The 21,768-nt window shown below is 43.3% G+C and overlaps 1 protein-coding gene across 2 annotated transcripts in view; it reads right to left on the bottom strand.

Moving 5' to 3' along the window:
- The window catches only part of pcdh9 (protocadherin 9), a 728,369-nt gene that overhangs the window by 592,600 nt on the left and 114,001 nt on the right, over nucleotides 1-21,768 (bottom strand). The window lies entirely within an intron of this gene.

Genomic DNA, 21,768 nt, shown 5'->3' on the forward strand with positions numbered 1-21,768 from the left:
ACAAGTTATTAACAGAGGATTTGAACATTTCCAAATTTAAGGGTTAGGGAAAAGACACCACCATTTATAAAGGGGACAATCAGAATAAAAAAACACCTTTCTGTTTATGGAGAGGTAGAGAGCGGAGAAATCAAGCCAGTTTAAATTGACCCCCCCCCACCCCATATGTAACAGATTGCAGATTTCTAATGCTGAGGAAAAACTAGAGGGGAAATTAGAAGAAATTATTTGTCCGTGGGTGTTCTGATCTGAAATGTTCTGAAATATACTGCGTGAAAGTCCAATGAACGCAAATTGCATAGGAATGTTCAAAAGGTAATTGGTCAGTACTTGAACTAAAGTACTAAAGCATAGAGTTATGGGAAGACAGCTGTGAAGAGGGATTAAGTAAGAGAACTCTTTCAAAGAGGCAACAAGGCTTGATGGACTAAGTGGTCCGCTGTGGTGTGAGATTCTATAGTTCTATTATTTGTATTCATCCACAGGATGCGACTTTCACTGGTAAGGCCAGCATTTGGTGCCCATGTGGAGATGCTGGTGCAGTAAGCCTTTGAAGGTCAAAGGGTTGTTGGGTGGATTCTCTCTTATTGGAGGTGGTTGTTGTCTGGGACTTGTGAGGCGTGAATGTCACTTGCAAAGTAAGTGCAGAGAGATTTTAAAAAGATATCACAAAAGAGATTTGTGAAATGATTAAATGGCTATCTGAGGATACATCAAAAATACCCTTGGAAAGTCTGTGTTGCTCAAAGAATAGATGCACTGCTAGATGTAGGGTTGCAGCCTGAAGGCTAAACCTGATAGAATAAAAAGCTTGAAAGTGAATACAATCTGTTCGACTTTCATCGTGAATGGCAACACTTTATATAAATGCATGGTTTATCTGGTCTCTCATCAGGGGACTTTGTGAAAATAAAAATACAAACATTGAAAGAGAGATTGTTTTTCACATAATCTAATCCAGATCTATAAATAAAGCAACACCTTTCTCCGTAATGCTGTTTGAGGAAAAGTAAGACATAATAAAGTTGAATATTTCTTGCAACCCCTCCAAAACAGTTCAAGTTGATTGGAACTGTTCGCCCGGTTGGCTTGAGCATCAACAGACAACTATAGAATGGTGTCTCTTTGCATTATTACTATTTTTTCCAGGCACAGAAAACCCAAAAGATGAAAAATTAGCTTGCAGAAACTAAATAATGGAAGTAGAAATAAAATGAACAAAACTGGACTCTTATTTCATGGACTTACGTTCCAACAAAGCCAAGGAAATGATTTCCCCGAGCTGATCGACTAGCTATCATCAAAACCCAAATAGCATATGACTTTTAGTCTTGCAGTGAAGCTTAAAAGCAAATTTGGCAAGTCAGCTATGACTGTCACCAACTTTTACAGATGCTCCATAGAAAGCATTCTTTCTGGTTGTATCACAGTTTGGTATGGCTCCTGATTTGCCCAAGACAGCAAGTAACAACAAAAGGTCATGACTGTAGTCCAATCCATCATGCAAACCGGCCTCCCATCCATTGACTCTGTCTACACTTCGCGCTACCTTGGAAAATCAGCCAGCATAATTAAGAACCCCACGCACCCCGGGCATTCTCTCTTTCACCTTTTTCCATCGGGAAAAAGATACAAAAGTCTGAGGTCACGTACCAACCGATTCATGAACAGCTTCTTCCCTGCTGCCGTCAGACTTTTGAATGGACCTCCCTTGCATTAATTTGATCTCTCTCTACACTCAAGCTATGACTATAATACTACATCTGCACTCTCTCGTATCCTTCTCTATGAACGGCATGTATAGTGCGCAAGAAACAATACTATTTCACTGTTTACTGATACACATGACAATAATAAATCAAATCAACTCAAATCAAAATCAAAATTGCAATTTGTGGAAAACAGAAAGAATTAATGACAAATGGACCTAGATGTTTTATATCAATTCTGTTGACCTCTTTGATGCAATTCAGTCCAAATCAGGTAAACCAGCACCAAACATCCCAGAATTTGAGGCACAGGATGAGATTTTAGGGTCTCACTCATCTTTAAACTGTAAAATCCCACCTGAGGTGAACTGGCTTTTCCATGGTCTTTTCCCCCACCATCACCACCACACCCCCTCCTCCCCACAATTTCCCATTCCCAGGCGGAATGGGAAAAATTCCAGCCAAGTTTGAGATCACCGCTCCTCAAGCTTTGGCAACCTTTCACGTTGATTTTTAGAAACTGCGCCAGGAATGGACCCCGTTCACAAAACTGGCCAAGCCTTCAGGGTGAATAAATCGCCAATGGGAGTTTCGATTAACTACACTCATTTGCAGGCCTTTGTGAAACTTCCAAGTATTAGGCTGAACCTTTGATACAAAATGAGATTTTTAAAGATTTCAAATGTGATTTTTGCACTGATTTACTGAGAAATTGACAAACGTGGCCTCATCTATCCAGCAAATGGCTTTTTTTTTAAAGTAATTTGTAGCCATTTGAAATTGAGTTACTCAAGCTCCTGGATAGAAGCTGTGATTATGAATGCATTTTTGGTGAGTAACCTATTTTCAGCTGTATTAATCAAACGTTGCCAAATTACTACCTTTAAGCACAAAGGAAAATGTTAAAGGTAAAATTATAAAGGGAACTTAGATTTTAAATCGCTGTGTGATTGCGCTGGCTCACAGAAATTTCTGCATTCAACATCATGCAAATGAATTTCAGTTGAATCTCACAGGAAAGATAATCTCTTCTCGAAATGGGTGCAATTTTGGTCGCAATTTCTTTCTCTCAATCCCTCCATTCCTAGTTTGCATTGTTCCCTCCTTTCCTTCCCACTTTGTTTCCCTCTCTCCCTCCCTTTCTTGGTGTTGCTTCATCTATCTATCGCCAGTGTACTTCTTTCTCCCTCCTTTCCTCTCAGTTTGTGTAAACAGAAGGAAGGGAGTTAATTGTCCAGAGAGCTCAGGTTCATATTATCTCTATGGGTACCTTTTTGACACACTGCTGATTGACATCTTTATGTGGTTATAATAAGTTTGTTTTCTGTAATCTCTTTGTCAACAACTCAATGGTTATTTGCAGAAGGTAAAGAGGAGTGAAGTGGTCAAAAATTCTGATATTGACAACTTACCGCCTGACATTTTGATAGAATTGTAGCAACACCTCTTTTTCCCTAAGAGTTATGAAGAAGTGATTTTTTTTCTAAGCAGTTTTGCACATGCCATTGTTACCATGGGGTTCAGTGGTTCTGTACATACTGTATATTGGGCGAACGAGCATGGAAGGTATGAGTGGCTATTCAATGTGGGTAGGGGGAATGAGCTGGCATGGAGCATGGATTGAAGATTGTGCCAGCCAAGGTGCTTTCTTAACCGGGTGGGTGCAGCAATGAGCAAAATCTCCTGACTCGAGCTGTCCACTTTGTTAGCTAAAATTTGGGCCTTGCCCCACTCCCTTCCTTGGTTTCTCTCACCCATTATTTATTCCACTCCATCCTCCAGTTCACGCTGCTAACTCTCACTTTCCCTACCTTTTTGTGGTCATTCTCTGTCTCAACAAATCCATCCACCCCTGAAACATCCCCACCCCCAAGCATTCCCACCGCCGCAGCATCCCCACCTCCAGGAGACAGTATTACCTCTCACTACTTCCCTGCAATTTTCACTCAATTGTTAGCATTACGTTCCATGGACTGTTACTGACTATAAAGAGCTAGATGACCAAGTATCAACCACCCTTACTACAACTGAGCATCCAGATTACAAGCTGTAAAGGTTATTAGGTCTACAAAACACAGTTCAGTGGACATATGGGCAGCACGGTAGCACAGTGGTTAGCACTGCTGCTTCACAGCTTCAGGGTCCCGGGTTCGATTCCCGGCTTGGGTCACTGTTTGTGTTGAGCTTGCACATTCTCCTCGTGTCTGTGTGGGTTTCCTCCAGGTACTCCGGTTTCCTCCCACAGTCCAAAGATGTGCAGGTTAGGTTGATTGGCCATGCTAAGAAATTGTCCCGTACTGTCCAGGGATGCATGGATTAGTGAGTATAATGTGTAGGGATATGGGTGGGATTGTGTTCGGTGCAGGCTCGATGGGCCGAAGGGCCTCTTTCTGCACTGTAGGGTTCTATGATTCTATACTGTTAAACTGATGTTCTTCCAGGGTCAGATTTGGGAGAGAGAGTCAGATTCTTTATTTGTGAATCACTGTGTTATACACACATAACAAGCTTGCAACCAAGTGCGGGAGCGAACTCCAATTGCTGCAGCTCTGAGGCCAGCTACATATTTCATTCATTAAAAAGAACGAGAGTATAGAGTAGAAAGTAATGCTTCAGACAATTAATTTCTATCTGAAGAATGTTCGCAGTACATCTTCTTGAAATACATATCATGGGTTTTGATCTACTGCCAGGGATAATGTGTGGCTAGAAAAAACATTATTATTCCCTGCAGTAATATGAGGCACAGGTCTAATAAAATACAATGAATCTTTTTTACATTAAGGGCTTTTTAGTTAAGCTATGCCAACACAAAATTAACACGTCATCCTTATGAAAAATGCACATAATCTTGTCTTAACCAGGGTGGTTTTGTGATGCAGAAACCTGTAAGGGAATGGATTTAATTCTAAATTTCTTCTGTCTCAGTTGCATAAGAAACTTTATCTGTGGGCGGGATTTTATGGCCTAGCTCAACCTGAAACTGTAAAATCCCACCCTTGGCCAACTGCCCTTTCCACTGTCCATTCCTTGCCCACTCTGATTCCCATGGTGGGTTGGACAGTAAAACTACAGCATACAAGATAGATAAGCTTCTTTTCAAATGGCACTATACTACTTACCCTTTGATGGAATTTCTGTCACAAGTTGCATTTATATAGCATCACTGAAAAAAAAGGCATGTCATCTCTCACTTACTTGCTGAGGGGATCAAAGGTTCCAGGGAAAAGGTGAGCAAATGAGGTTGAGAAACTTATCAGCCATGACTGAATGGCAGAGCAGACTTGATGGGCTGAATGGCCTAATTCTGCTCCTATATCTTACAGCCTTATGGTCTTACTAGGAATCTTTGCAATAACATCAGTTTGAGGGGAAAACAACAATTTGCACTTTATGAGAGGAGAATGCTGATTTGTTGGCAAGTGGACTCTTGTTGTTAGAGGATTTGCCATGGAGAATACACTAGTTGATGGTGACTGTCAGATAACTGTCAAGTATTGTTTGAAATTTAAACTGGAGCAACTGATCAACCCTGGTTGGTCAAGGTATTGCCCTGGGAAATGAGCCAGCAAACGGCTATCACTTATTTTGTTCAGCTGAAACAGGTGCAATGTGTATACCTGTCCTTTCTGTCTGCAGGCCCTGTGTGTTAATATTAGTGTATTAATATCCAGTGCATACAAATGTGACACATGGCGACCCAATAGACAATTTTAAATTATTTGTCAGCTTAAGTCTTTGCACAGTAAGGATTATTTAGTGAATATTGTCCAATTGCGGAATCACATCTACTGTTGAAAAATGTATTTTGATTTTCGTAAGCATTGGTATATTCTTAATGGCAACACCTCAACTAATCAGAGACCACATGCCAACCAATCAGCAATTTCTTCTCGCACATAATAAATTGTTGTTTTCCACAATTTTGATATTCTGATGAGTGCAAAACAAAAAGCTTTGACATGCCTCTATTTTCATCAATACTCAAGTTCTATACTGCCAAATGAACAATTATACAGTATTTTTAACACCATCAAATATCCCTAAGTGCTTCACAGGATCATTATCAAAGAAAATTTGCAATTTCATAACACCTTGCCAGCATAGTTTGACAGTGGGATGCATGTGGATTCATAAAATGCAGTGTGTGGCCAGCCCACCGCATGCTTGCCCACACCTGGTCTGTCTCTCATGATGGAAGGGGTGGTGGAGGTGTTGGATGCTTGCCTACCCTTGGGCCTTTTGAAGCCATTTAATGGCCATTAAGGTGCTTCATCTTGCCGAAGCTGCTATTTTATCTACAGCAGGGTCCGGACCCATGCCAAGTGAGTAGCCACGATATGGAGATGCCGGCGTTGGACTGGGGTAAACGCAGTGAGAAGTCTCACGACACCAGGTTAAAGTCCCAACAGGTTTATTTGTAGCATTTGCTTCTTACTGTGAGTAGCCCAGCAGCTTTAGCCACTTATGTTGTGGATGAGCAGGGACATCCTCTTTGTGGGGAGCGGAGGGGGGGGAGGAGGCGGCAGTGGGGCAAGAGTCTGCTGTATGCTTTGGAGACCTCCCCAGGATTAAACCTCATTTCCAGCCTCTCAAACCAAGCCCCCTACCCTCTCACTCCCCACACTAGGACCTGCCAGCTAGGCCTCACTGATAACCCAGACTCACCTTCAAGTCTGGTTCCAATAACTTCTTTTTTGTCAAAGACCGGCTGCAGTCTCAGCAGTGGCCATTGCTCAGATTTGGCCCTGCTGGGTCTGCAAAGCAGATGGCCACCTGATTGGCTGGCAGCTCTCCAAGGTATCTCTAACATCAGCCCCCCACCCTCCCTCCCTCCCTCCCTTCAGTTGGGGGCAGAGGTTTCACTCAGCCAATTAGTGCCCCGCTAAATGTTAAGTGGCTGCAGGGCAGCCATTATCAGTCAGGATGCATTGCCAACCAATTCCTTGGGAGGCCTGCCATCCAAAAATTCGGTGCAGACTCGATGGGCCGAATGGCCCCCTTCTGCACTGAAGGGGATCTATGATTCTCTGATTCAATGTGCTTTATTCAGGGATGAGGGGTCAAAGTACTGGTCCTCTTATGTTTGTGAAAGTTGACAGTTTTGTTGTAAGAATAATTCTGACAGTAAATGAAGTGGTTAAACGTGAAATTTTAATTTCACAAAAGGCCACATGTGTCCCAGATCAAAATATAAAAAGGGCATTGCTAATTCATTGAGCTGATAATAGATTACGTAATGACACGGAAGATTCTGAACACATTTACAGCAACACAAAGTAATTAACAGCAGACCACAACAGCACCATAATCTTTGTTTTATTTTCTGCTGTGCCATGTTGATAGCTCACCTCTGAATCTGGCAGTTATGGTTTGAGTCCCAGGTTTCAGCACACAATTCAGGCTGATACTCTCATGGAGTACTGAGGGAGTGCTGCACTGTCCGAGGTGCCGCCTTTTGAATAAGATGTCAAAAGCAAGGCTCCTGTCTACAGTCACAAGTGGGTGCAAAGGGTGCCGTGACATTATTTTTCACAAGAGCGGGGCAATTATCTTCAGCATTCTGACAAATGTGTATCCCGCGACCAACGCCTCAATAACAGATTACCTGCTCGTTATCGTGTTACTGTTTCCGGGAACTTGTTACGTGTAGGCTGTCTGTCATCTTTCCCATACTACAACAGTGTGTGCATTATAAAAGCACTTAATTAACCTCAAAGCACTTTGGTATATCCTGTGATCATGAAAGTCACTACATAAATGTGAGTTATTTTTTCCTAATTTCCTGAAGTTGCTTAATCATGCTATATAACAGTTCCAGCAGGAACCATGGTTATTCTTCATATGTGAGCATAGTCAATTAGCATCTTGCCACTCTGCCTATGAAGAAAACATCACAGTTGATTCTTTTGCATTCTCACCCAATATCCAAACATATGTGCAGTTCCCTCCCTAAGGTTAGAGCCTATAATGAAATGAAGCTGGCAAATCACGTTGCAGCTATATAAAACCTCGGTGAGGCTGCATTTGGAGTATTGCATGCAGTCCTGGTCGCCACACTACCAGAAGGAAGTAGAAGCGTTGGAGAGATTGCAAAGAAGGTTCACCAAGTTGTCACCTGGTCTCGAGGGTTTTGGCTAAGTTGAATAAACTAGGATTGTTTTCACTGGAAAGACGGATGCAGAGGGGAGACCCGATAGAGGTCTACAAAATCCTGAGAGATATAAACAGAGTGGATAGTCAGAGGCTTTTCACCAGAGTGCAAGTATCAATTACAAGGGGTGGGGCGGGGGGCACAGATTCAAGGTGAGAGGGGGAAAGTTTAAGGGAGATGTGCGGGGAAAGCTTTTACACAGAGAGTGGTGGGTGCCTGGAATGCGGTGCCAGAGGAGATGGAACATTAGCAACATTTAACAGGCATCTGGGTGGATACGTGAATAGGGAGGGAATAGAGGGATATGGATCAAGTAAGGTTCGTTTGGTTTGGGCATCATGATTGGCACGGCTTGGAGGGCTGAAAGACCTGGTCTTGTGCTGTGCTTTTCTTTCTTCTTTGTTCGAACCAGCACTGCTACTGCCACACTCGGAGTCAAAACAGAGTGAAACTGAAAGTTCAACTTTGCTGGTCTTTTGCGGTGAGCTCCATTCTGGGCAACGTGTTCACTCTTTCGAACCTTTGTGAAGCACCTCGGAAACAGCGTTGAAAAGCTTTGCAAACAAGAGCTAAGGAAATGCTGCTTGATAGGGAACGCAAAGATATTTCACACCGACTGACCTGTAATTAGTTATCTGAATTCAAGCCAACCAATGATCTGTTGTCTGATGAATCCCAAACAGTGAGATTAGCGAGAAAGACTGGGTTGTGAAATCAATTAAGAAATAATGCAACCCTGCTGAGAAGCTGCTATTACTTCCTACATCAAAGAGAAGAGGACCTCAAAGCCTTAATTAATCGGCAATGACACTGACTGTGAATCAGCTGCTCAAATATAATTAGCCTGAGCAATTTGTCTGGCAACTTGAGTACCAGCGAGTCATTCCACAATGAGCCAGTCATCCTGAACATGATGGAAGTCATTTGTAGGCCTGAACTACAAGCTGCAGGATGCCTCGCCAACGATCTCAATCTCACAAAAGAAATGATGCGCTTTCGGGAAAGTGAGCAGCGATGCCGCTGCACTGAGCCATCACTATTCTTCCAAGAACCACGACCTTGGTGAAGGTCATCCAGTCAACCAGTACAATTTTCCATGGAGTGGTTACAAGTTCCCTGCCTTGATATAGAGAAAGGCACCCAACAAAGGCAACTCAATTCCAATCCCTCCCCCAGGCTAGCAGCTAAAACTGGAGGACCAGCCATCCCATGCCACACGGGGAGACATATTAGTGAGTGGTCATTATAGAACAGAAAGAGGTTTGTTAGTCAATATTATTCAAGTCAGATTGCACATCAACTGATGGAACTGTTTTTAAAATTGATGCTCTAAATAACTATTGTCCCATGACAACTATTATGCTGCAAATAACTATTCTTTCCACCCAACACCATTGCAGACACTATGCTGGATGCAAACAACTCCACAGTGGTAATATCATTCAACTAAGCTGAGTCCAGACTAATGATCTTGTTGACACAAGTTCAAATCCCACCAGAGCATTAAAACAAGCAAATAAGTCTTAAAACCTACCATCAGTAATAGTGACCGTGTAAGGTGACTGGGTAAGGTGTGTTGTTAAAAAAAAAACCTATGTGGTTTACATAGGTAATGGGCTAGTGGTTTTATCACTAGATTATTAATACAGAAACTCAGCTAATGTTCTGAGGACCTGATTTCAAATCCCACCTCAGCAGCTGGTGGAATTTGTTTTAAATAAAAACTTGCTGGAATTAAGAATCTACTGATGACCATGAAACCATTGTCAATTGTTGTAGAAACCCATCTGGTTCACTAATGTCATTTAGGGAAGGAAATTTGCCATCCTTACCTGGTCTGGCCTATATGTGACTCCAGAGCCACAGCAATGTGGTTGACTCTCAACTGCTCTTGGGCAACTAGGGATGATCAATAAATGCTGGCGAGCCAGCAATACCCATGTCTCACAAATTTCTCTGTAGAATCCATAGAATCTCCACACTGCAGAAGGAATGGCCATTCAGGCCATTGAGTCTGCACTTAATCTCCGAATGAGCAAGCTTTCCCCTCTGCCTTATCCTCATAACCTCACACATTTACCACGGCCAAGTCACCGAACCTGTGTATCTTGGGATATTAAGGGACAATTTGGCATGGCCAATCCACTTAATCTGCACAACTTTGGAGTGTGGGAGGAAACTGCTGCCCCCAGAGGAAATCCATGCAGACAGAGGGAGAACTTATAAATTCCATGCAGTCACCCAAGGTTGGAATTGAACCCTGGTCCCTGGTGCTGAGAGGCGGCAGTGCTAACCACTGTGCCACCGTGCTGCCCATAGCTGAGACATTCAGTCTATAATTTAGCCCAATTTATCACGCAAACCAGCCTCCCATCCACTGACACTGTCTACACATCCTGCTGCCTTGGTAAAGCAGCCAGCATAATTAAGGACCTCACCAACACTGGACATTCTCTCTTCCACCTTCTTCCTTCAGGAAGAAGAAACAAAAGTCTGAGGTCACGTACCTAGAGCAGCTTCTTCCCTGCTACCATCAGGCTTTTCAATGGGCCTACCGTACATTCAGTTAATCTTCCTCTACACCCTAGCTGTGACTGTAACACTACATTCTCCACTGTCTTGTTTCCTTCTCTATGAACGGTATGCTTTGTCTGTATCGTGTGCAAGAAACAATACTTTTCACTGTATGTTAATACATGTGACAATAATAAATCAAATCAAACCAAAATCAAATCAATGCATTACAGGGTTGGATAGGACATTATAGCTGGTATCACCTTCCCTGGATTAAGTCAGGAGTCTTACGAATGTTGCTTATCCGTGCTCACCATGTGGAAAATGCATGAATCTGGTATGGGGGCGAGGAGGCGGGGGGGCTGGTGGAGGGGGGATGCTTGCCAATAAAATAACTATCCCACAAGTAGCCAGTGATTCAGGGCAAAAATTGGGATTTAAAACTCTGCAGAATGTCTTGAGAGATTTTTGGCTTTTGCACCAAATAAATAGGTCATCACTATATTAGAAATATACACTACCGTATACAGGTGAGAGTAAAAATATGGACTAAACAGAAATGCAGCAGAGGACTGGAATATCCTCTTTATAGTTGCCAGGTTACCTTTCATATGCTTGGGGTTTTGTTTGGATGGGAAGAGAATGAATTTTCTTTCTCTCTGAAACTGAACAAACCACAACAAAAACCACTTACAATCTTGAACCATTGAAATTCCACAATGCAGAAGCAGGCCATTCGGCCCATCAAGTCTGCACTGACAACAATCCCATCTAGGCCCTGTCCGCGTAACCTCACATATTTACCCCACTAATCCCTCAAACATGCGCATTCCGGGGAACTAAGGGGCAATTTAGCATGGCCAATGCACCGAACCTGCACATCTTTGGATGGTAGGACAAAACTGGAGCACCCAGAGGAAACCCACACAGACAAGGGGAGAACGTGCATACTCCACACAGACAGTGACCCAAGCTGGGAATCGAACCCAGGTCTCTGGAGCTGTGAGGCAGCAGTGCTAACCCACTGTGCCACCTTCATTGCAGGTGAATGTCCCAACAATTCTTGAAGGTAGCATTATCAACAGATGTTGGCACCAGTAGGCTGCTGTGTAACACACTCTGGACATTCATGAAACAATAGGTCCTTTGCCTTGATTAAGTATATTAGCAGGACAATTTTACCAGAACATAATGTTCTTTTAGGTCTTGGACCTTCACAATGCAGTCCTCTTCCCGAATTGTAGAAGAAGCTGTTGCTTTATAGCAACAGTTATGAAAGTTAAATGAAGATTCTGCGACACCCGCAACAATTCATCTGACAGATAAGTTCAGCTGAGATAGGAAGAATCATCCATTATTTGAGGAAAAGGAATTGCATTGTGCTTGCTGTGGTTGACCATGACCTCAAGGTGTTGAGACTGGCTGTTCAAGTCACACTGCAGAGGCTCACATACAAAAGTCAGGCTTGACATCCCAGTACAGTCCTGAGGCACTATTGTATTATCGGTGATGAGATCTTTCAGATGAAGTGATAAGCTCTCAGACCTCGCAGGTGTATGTAAAAGATCCCAATGGTGTTTTAAGTGAGAGCAGATGATTTTATCACTCAAGTCTTGGCCAGTATTCATGTCAAAAAGATTCTGCTGTTAGTGGGAGCTTGCTGCACACAATATTGAAAAAAAAGCCTCATGTTAGAATCTGTTATTAGTACCTGCACGCTGAATGGACAGTCCGAGATAAGCACCACAGAGTCAAGGAAGGAAGCAAAGGTTTTCTTCGGCATATCCTGCCTGAACGGCAGCAGCCATCACCCACTGAAATATATTGCATGCGTCACATTTAATAATTTAGTTTAAATTATTGGCAATTTTAATTCCCGATAATGTAGCAATTGGAATCACTTTGCCTTCAAGACCGCAAAAACCTACAAAGGGCTGTGAACATAGCCCCAGTCCATCATGCAAACCAGCCTCCCATTCATCTGTTTACACTCCCCGCTGCTGCGGAAGAATGGCCAGCATAATTAAGGACCCCGGATTTTTTCTCTCCCACCTTCATAGAATCATAGAACCCTACAGTGCAGAAAGAGGCCCTTCGGCCCATCGAGTCTGCACCAACCACAATCCCACCCAGGCCCTACCCTCATATCCCTACATATTATTACCTGCTAATCCCTCTAACCTCAGCATCTTAGGACACTAAGGGGCAATTTTAGTATGGCCAATCAACCTAACTTCTTGTTTTGGGAAAAGCATACAAAACTCTAACCAACCAACTCAAAAACAGCTTCTTCTCTGCTGTCATCAGACTTTTGAATGGTCTACCTTGCACCTTTCTCTACATCCTAGCTCTGACTATAACAGACTCCTTTCCTTCTCTATGAACAGTATGCTTTGTCTGTGTAGTGCGCAAGAAACAGTACTTTCCACTGTATACTAATGCATGGGACAATAATAAATCAACCCAAGTCAATTCAAATCACTTTGCCAAGTCTTGCAGGTCAAAGGCACAGCAACTTGCCACTACCACACATCACACTGAAGCCAGCCACACCTTCAAGGTTTGGAATATGAACAAAGTGAAGGAACTGGGGGTAAATCAAAGCAACCAGAGCATTGAAACCCTTAAAACATTCCACGGCTATGGATCAAATGCTGGAAAACGGGATTAGGATGGATAGGTGCTTGATGTCTGGCAGGGACACGATGGACCATGCTGTAAAATTCTATGACTCTATGGGTAGGATTTTCCGACTGTGTTTGTCTCAAAACTGGAAAAATACCGTCCCACGCCTGCTGTGATTCCCGTGGCAAGAAGGATGGGATAATTCCCGTCTATGACTGCCATATTACCCAGACAACAACAGTGACTGCTCTTCAGAAAGTACTTGAGTGGCCTTCAAGCACTTTTGAAAGTCTTGAGGCTGTGAAAGTTGTAACAAAAATGCTATGTTTCACTTCCTTTTTTAGGCATACTTAGATGCTTATGCCAATAGCAAGGTGAAACAATACACCATAAAACACAGCAGGTCAAAATACGACAATAGCGTTTCAAGTGAGAGCGATTCTGCAGCCCTTCAAACAATTGGTGTTGTTTAAAAGCTTTAAGCATTGAATCTGACAGTTGCTGCAGGTGTGCAATAGCTTGACAAGAATTCAGATTGTTGCTGGAACTGGCAATTTATTGAACGGCTAGTTCCTGTGGGCCAGACCAGTAGTCAATCAAGACCTTGTCACTTATTTCACTGTGTATTACAGGGATAAGTCTCCTAGTGACTGAAAATACTCCAACAAAACTAACAGGCAACAAATTAAACAGGTGGAGAATCCCGATGGTGCTATTTTTTTCCACCTGCACTTTTTTCCCCTCTGCTGGCGTGATAAGCTCACCATATTGTGGCTAAGGTGTGGCCTCTGTACAGCTTCGCTCTTTCCCTTGTCTGTTTTTCTATCCATCATGTTTTCCTGTCCATTATTTCTCTTTGATTTCTCATTTTGACTATCCGCTGCTGTTTAAGCTCTTTTTCCCATTTTGTGGTTCTGTTCTTTCCTCTCCCGCTGCCTTGGCCTTCTCTATAAACAGTCTGTTTTGTCTGCACAGCATGCAAGAAACAATACTTTTCACTGTGTACTAATACATGTGACAATAATAAATCAAATCAAATCAAATCAAAATCACCTTTTAAGTGCCTTTAAGTCTTTTCTCCCACCTTCTGTCTTTCTTTAGTGCTTGGCCCTATTTCTTGCATTTCTGTTCTTGTCCTTGATGTATCTCTGTCTTTTGTTCAGTGGTTTCCCTCTACCTATGTTTCAGTTTTTAGTTGTGTTACATGATACTCCAGTCACTCAGTGTCTGCTGGTACTTTTATCATATTCTTTTTGAACACTGCTCTTACAGCTTCCTGTATTCCAATTATCTGTCTGTTCTGTCTGCTCTACAGGAGTTGAGACAGAGAGCCAGTCCCACAGTCTTGATGGAGCAGAGACCATCTATATATATATATATTTTGTTTTCTCGAGTTTTATTTAAGCCTAGACAGATATCAGTGGTTTAGTGACATATCCTGCTTCATAATCCGTCACTTTGCTGAATAACAGGTCTCAGTCACATGTCTCTCCCAGCGCCTACTCCCCCCACCACAAGTTATTGGAGAAAAGCATCAAGTGAAAATCTGAGGTAAATTCATTCTTAATAACAGATTGCTTCAGTGTCTGAGGAGTTATCAATGGTACTGAACATTGTGCAATCAGCAGCAAACATCCTCTTACGTTGGAGGGAAGGTAAGGGAGGGAATTTATGTGTGGAGCCAGAGGAAATGGGTGAGGTATTAAATGAATACTTTGCATCAGTATTCACCAAAGGGAAAGACTTGAATCTGTGAAAGGATGTGTAGATAGTTTGAGTCATGTTGAAATCAGAAAGGAGGTGGTATTGGGGTTCTTGAGAAACACTAAGGTAGACAGGTCCCCAGGGCCTGATGGGACATACCCCAGAATACTGAGAGAGGCAAGGGAGGAAATTGCTGGGGCCTTGAGAGAAATCTTTGTATCCTCACTGGCTAAAGGGGAGGCCCCAGAGGATTGGAGAATACCCATTGTTGTTCCTTTGTTTAAGAAGGGTAGCAAAAATAATCTAGGTAATTACAGGCCAGTGAGCCTTACACCAATGGTAGGGAAATTATTGGAGAGGATTCTTCGAGACAGGATTTATTCCCACTTGGAAATAAGTGGATGTATTAGTGAGAGGCAACATGGTTTTGTGAAAGGCCGTGTCTCACGAACTTGATCAAGTTTTTCGAGGAAGTGATGAAGATGATTGATGAGGGTGGGACAGTGGATGTTGCCTACATGGACTTCAGTAAGGCCTTTGACAAGGTCCCTCATGGCAGACTAGTGCAGAAGGTGAAGTCACATGTGATCAGAGGTGAGCTGGCAAGGTGGTTACAAAACTGGCTGGGTCAAAGAAGATAGAGGGTAGCAGTGGAAGGGTGTGTTTCTGAATGGAGGGCTGTGACAATTGGCGTTCCTCAGGGATCAGTGCAGGGACCTTCGCTGTTTGTAATATATATATAAATGATTTGGAAGAAAATGTAACTTGATTGATTAGTAAGTTTGCGGATGACACAAAGGTTGGTGGATTTGCGGATAGCGATAAGGGCCATGAGAGGATACAGCAGAATATAGGTCAGTTGGAGACTTGGGTGGGGAGAGGGCAGATGGAGTTTAATCCAGACAAATTTGAGGTAATGCATTTTGGAAGGTCTAATACAGATAGGAAATATACAGTAAATGGTAGAACCCTTAAGAGTATTGATAGGCAAAGGGATCTGGGTGTACAGGTACATAGGTCACTGAAAGTGGCAATGCAGGTGGAGAAGGTAGTCAAGAAGGCATATGGCATGCTTGCCTTCATCGGTCAGAATACTGAGTTTAAAAATTGGCAACTTTTTAGAACCTTAGTTAGGCCTCACTTGGAATATAGTGTTCAATTCCAGTCATCACACTACAGAAGGATGTGGAGGCTTTGGAGAGGGTATAGAAAAGATTTACCAGGATGTTGCCTGGTATGGAGGGCATCAGCTATGAGGAGAAGTTGGAGAAACTTGGTTTGTTCTCACTGGAGTGACAGAGGTTGAGGGGAGACCTGATTGACATCTACAAGATTATGAGACGCATGGACAGAATGGATAGTCAGAAGCTTTTTCCCAGGGTGGAAGAGTCAATTACTAAGGGGCATACGTTTAAGGTGCAACAGGCAAGGTTTAAAGGAGATGTACAAGGCAGATTTTTTACACAGAGAGTACTGGGTGCCTGGAACTCATTGCTGGGGGAGGTAGTGGAAGTGGATACAGTAGTGACTTTTAAGGAACGTCTTGACAAGTACATGAATAGGATGGGAATAGAGGGACATGGTCCCTGAAAGAGTCGGACAACATGGTCGGTGCAGGCTTGGAGGGCCGAAGGGCCTGTTCCTGTGCTGTAATTTTCTTTGTTCTTTGTAACTGATCAAGCGGCTGAAGGGATTGAGCTCAGGACACAACCCTGAGGAAATCCTCCAGTGATGCTTTGGACCGAGCTGGTTGATCTCCAACAAGCACAGCCATCTTCCTGCCTTTCTCTCCATAACCCTTCAACCCATTACCAATTAAAGATCTATCTCACTCATCCTTAAATTTACTCACTAACTCAGCATCCACCGCACTTTGGGGTAAGGAATTCCACGGATACACAACCCTTTGGGAGAAGTAGTTTCTCCTCAACTCTGTTTTAAATTTGCTACCCCTTACCCTAAGACTATGGCCTCTTGTCCTAGGATGCCCCACAAAAGGAAGCATCCCCTCCACCTCTGCTTTATCCATTCCTTTTATCATCTTGAATACCTTCCCCTCATTCCTCTGCTGCTGCGACTCACACTCCCTGGGCTTTGCTCTACCACAAGGAAGAATTCAATGATGCCTGGCACGTACAATATATAGATATAACGGCTGAACTACATAACAATGAAGGGAGAAATCAGAGTGTACTGACATTCCAGGATTTTCCATGACTGCCGGTTGGGCAGAGTGATCGTCTTGTAAAACAGATGGAAGTGGAAGTCTCCAATCAATTCGGGACACAGACACTGCGCTTGCTATAGAACGACAAGCAAATTGTCAAAAAGTGTCACGGAATTGTTTTGAACGGATAAATGAATGACACTGCACAGAATTCACATTTTCAAGCCGTTAATCCCTAAATCCAATTTATGTTACTACTTTGTATAAGTGTCTTTTTGACATGAATAGGTTGCAAATGACTTCCTTATGTAAACAGACTGCAGCCTGGGTGTCAAAATGATTTCTGCAAGAACTAATGCTCCAAAACACTATTTCAAAAGGCATTTAATTCACATTATCTGAACAGAGACCTTTCTACCTGAGACTGTGGCTTTTCCTCTTAACATAGATCGAGAAAGTTCCACAAACTAAATGCAAATCCATGTTGAATACATAACGCCGGCATACCCACATCATACAGTATGGAAACACAGGCTTGTTTACAGGAATTGAACAGAATAAGAGGAAAGACTTGCATTTACATCACACCCTTCACAATGTGAAATAGTGCATGGTGGCACAGCAGTTAGCACCGCTGCCTCTGAGCGCCAGGGACCCGGGTTCATTTCCAGCCTCGGGTCACTGTCAGTTTGAAGTTTGCACATTCCTCCCGTGTCTGAATGGGTTTCCTCCAGGTGGTCTGGTTTCCTCCCACAGTCCAAAAAGATGTGCGGATTAGATGGATTGGCCATGCTAAATTGACCCTGAGTGTCAGGGGATTCACAGGGTAAATATGTGGGTTTATGGCAACAGGGCCAGGGTGGGATTGTGGTCAGCACAGATACAACGGGCCAAATGGCCTCCTTCTGCACTCTAGGGATTCTATAAAATCTCAGGACTTTCCTCAGCATTTTATGGCAAGTGAAATAATTTTGAAGTGTAGTCACTGCTGTAATCCAAGAAACTTTGTAGCCAAGTGGCACACAGCAAGCTCCCACATGTCTTAATAACCTGATAATCTATTTCAATTTTGTGCTGTAATTTATAGACTTCAGTCTAACATCTCAACTGGAAGCCAGCACCTCTGACAGTGCAACACTCCCTTTGCACTGCACAGGAGTGTCAGCCCAGATTTTGTGCTGAAGTCTTCTGGAGCAGGACTTGAACCTCCAACCTTGTGACTCAGAGCTGAATACATGCACCACTGAGGCTAGGCTGACATTCTTCACCATTCCCTAAATTAACGAAAGTTTCAGTGACGTTCACCAAAAGCAAAGATCCGATCCAGCTCAAATTCTCGCTAGCCCTTTTATTTCTTGGAACCTTGTCCATTCACAAACACTGCAACCATGACTTGAACATAGGGTGGCGTGGTGGTCAGCACAGCTGCCTCACAGCGTCAGGGACCCAGGTTTAATTCTGGCCTTGGGTGACTGTCTGTGTGAAGTTTGCACGTTCTCCCTGTGTCTGTGTGGTTTTCTCCAGGTACTTCGGTTTCCTCCCACATTCGAAAGGTGTGCAGGTTAAATGGATTGGTCATGCTAAATCGACCCTTCATAACAGGGGGATTAGCAGGGTAAATATGTGGGGTTTCAGGGATTGGGCCTGGATGGAATTGTTGTCGATACACGCTCAATGGGCTGGATGGCACTGTCGGGATTCTATGAAATGGGAAACGGAATTGCAAAAGTCAGTTCAATCCGTAGATTGATACATGTGAGTTACGAGCCTACAAGTTTAATGGGTGGGCAAATACTAGCTGGTTCATCAAGCCTTTCACACCACGATGGCTGGAACATCCTGCCTGAATACTCTCCCCATCATTTCCCCCAAAATATTCTCTCCTAGTCAACCTCCCCACACTGGCAGCTTTATTACATCCCAGGCAGGCAAAAATTGAGAAAATAATACCAAGGTGGAAAAAAAAAGTCCTGAGTATGTGATTGAAGTGATTAACAATTGTACATTATTCAATCTCTGGCTGTCTGACAGTGCTGTAGTCATTAATCGAGCAAAGTAAACTAAACCAGTTTAAAGTTTATTTATTAGTGTAACAGGTACGCTTCCATTAACAATGCAATGAGGTTACTGTGAAAATCCCCAAGTTGCCATATTCCAGTGCCTGTTCAAGTACACTGAGGGAGAATTTAGTATGGCCAATGTACTTAACCAGCACATCTTTCAGCCTGTGGGAGGAAACTGGAGCACCCGGAGGAAACCCACACAGACACGGGGAGAATGTACAAACTCCACACAGATCCAAACCAGGAATCAATCCCGAATCCCTGGCACTGTGAGGCAGCAGTGCTAACCACTGTGCCACCATACTGCTCATAGTCCCACACAGTGAAAATGCCTGTGCCGCAATTTGGTTTTGCACTTTACAGCTGAGTTTCAAGCACAAAATAACTTAATTTGCACTTTGGGGAACAAATGATTTAAAGCTAATGGTTTCATTATATGAAAGGAAAGAGTAAATTACATACTATAATGGGCTTAGACAGAAGGCCATAGTTCTGCTATTGCCTCTCGAGATTTGAGATTCTATTCAGCCCAGGCATGGATGATGGGAGATATTTCTGACTGAGGGTTGTGCTTTGAGTAGCAGCAAAGTATGGCAAGTGTGATTTTGAACTAAAATCAAACCTTGGGGCGATCAAATATCAGATTGATCCGCAGAGAAATGACTAAATCACAGACAAAGACTAGAGTAACAGATTCCTGTGAATATTCACAGGGTTGTTATCAGAGGGGGTGAAAAGTGTCTTCCATGCAACAGAACATGTCACGGTAGAACTAAAGTAAAAGGCAGTCCAGGCCAGCCTGGCTCAGAACAAAGATCATAGAGCTGTACAACACAGGGATAGGCCCTTCAGCCCTTCAAACCTGCACCGATCATGTGGTCCTATCTAGAACAACTGCTTATATCCCTCTATTCCTATTTGTTCATGTGTATATCAAAATAAGTCTTAAATGTCGCTAATGTATCTGCCTCAACCATCTCATTTGGCAAGGGATTCCAGGTTCCCATCACCCTCTGTGTAAAAAACTTCCCTCATCCACCTCCATTTTACAACCATGCCTGCTGCAGAATCAGGGCCAGCGCCGCTCCCGCAACGGCATTCTCCATTGGCCTCAGGCAGGACCTTACAAGCCTTGGGCGGGTGAGGCGGTAACATTCTGGCAAGTAAGTGGTTTTTGTGTGGCCCTATTGATGATACTGGCTATTTTATGACTTGTGGTTTCAATGTATTCTCCCAATTCGGGTCTATATCTCCTAGCAGTAGTCTAGACAGTGAATACAAACAAGACTAACTGACCATTCAAGGGTATTATAGCCAAGATTAAACTTGCCCTCAGTCCCTGGACACACATGGTCACTTTTGGACCTGCGGGTTTCTTTGGGGAACCCTGACTGCTTCTTTTCAACTCAAGGAGTGTCTGACCACTGAGGCGAATTATAATGCCACAGCACATGTTCCTACTGAGATCAGGTAATTCAGTGAGCACAAGAATGGGAGAATTCTGGATCTCAGCTTCAGCTCAGTTGGCTGGACATCTGGTTAGTGAAGCAGAGCGACGCCAACAGCACAGGTTCAATTCCCGCATGGTCTGAGGTCATTCATGAAGGTTCTGCCTTCTCAACCTTGCCCCTCATCTGAGGCGTGGTGATCCTCAGGTCAGTTCTCCCAAAGGAGAAAGCAACCGATGGCCATCTGGGACAATACAGTAAAAAGTCTGACAACACCAGGTATTAGTCCAACCGATTTATTTGATAGTAAACGCACAAGCTTTCGAGGTTTCCCTCTTAAAACCTGGTGTTGTCAGACTTTTTACTGTGTTTACCCCAGTCCAACGCCGGCACATCCACATCTGGGACAATGGCATAGCTGCCTTAACGTTACATACACGACCAGCCCATTCTGCATACAGTGAAATCCAGAAGCAGTAACAAGGTAAATGATCAGATAAACTACTTTTTTTGTGTGATGTTGGTCAAGGAATTCATTTTGTCAAAGGGCATTAAAGAAATAGGAGGCAATTCAATCCTGCTAGTTAGCTCACGGCCAACCTGGATCTTAATACCATCCATCTATCTTAGGTTCTGTAACCCATGCTTTTCAAATATCTAGCAAGATCTTAACATTTTCAATTGGTCTCCAGGCCAGCTTGGAAGAGGAGAGCATTCCACATTCCAGTCCCTCTTTGTATGTGCAAGTACCTCCTGGCATCACCTCTGGATGACACCGAGGAAAATTTCCTTCTCGTTGCCACTCAGAATACACTGTTTGCAAAGTGCCAACACCAGTAAACGGGGTGACTGCCCTGGGTTTTTTTAATACATTTATTTATTAGTGTTACAAATAGGCTTACATTAACACTACAATGAAGTTGCTGTGAAAATCCCCACTCCAGGGGCTGTTCAGGTGCGCTGAGGGAGAACTTAGCATGGCCAATCCACCTAACCAGCATATATTTCAGGCTGTGGGAGGAAACCGGAGCACCTGCAGGGAACCCATGCAGACACGGGGAGAAATGCAGACTCTGTGCAGACAGTGAACCAAGCCGGGAATCGAACACGGTTCCCGGGCGACGTGAGGTAGCATTGCTAACCACTGCGCCCCCTCGGGAAAATTGCATATGAATCCCATCAAGAGTGGGCTATGCAGGATACAGAATCGAGCGAAAGATATTTTTCGTTCCTAGTGAGTGGACATTATGCTTTAGTTAGGCAACATTCCCTCAGCATCTGCAGCACCAGTTCATTACCACTGTGGCATAATGACACAGCATGCAATAGACAGACATTCATTTCAATCCCAGTTCTGTAATTTCAGCACAGATTCAAAGCCACA

Source organism: Carcharhinus amblyrhynchos, chromosome 10, assembly GCF_965287045.1.
Source record: "Carcharhinus amblyrhynchos chromosome 10, sCarAmb.v2.hapA, whole genome shotgun sequence".
NCBI lineage: Eukaryota > Metazoa > Chordata > Chondrichthyes > Carcharhiniformes > Carcharhinidae > Carcharhinus > Carcharhinus amblyrhynchos.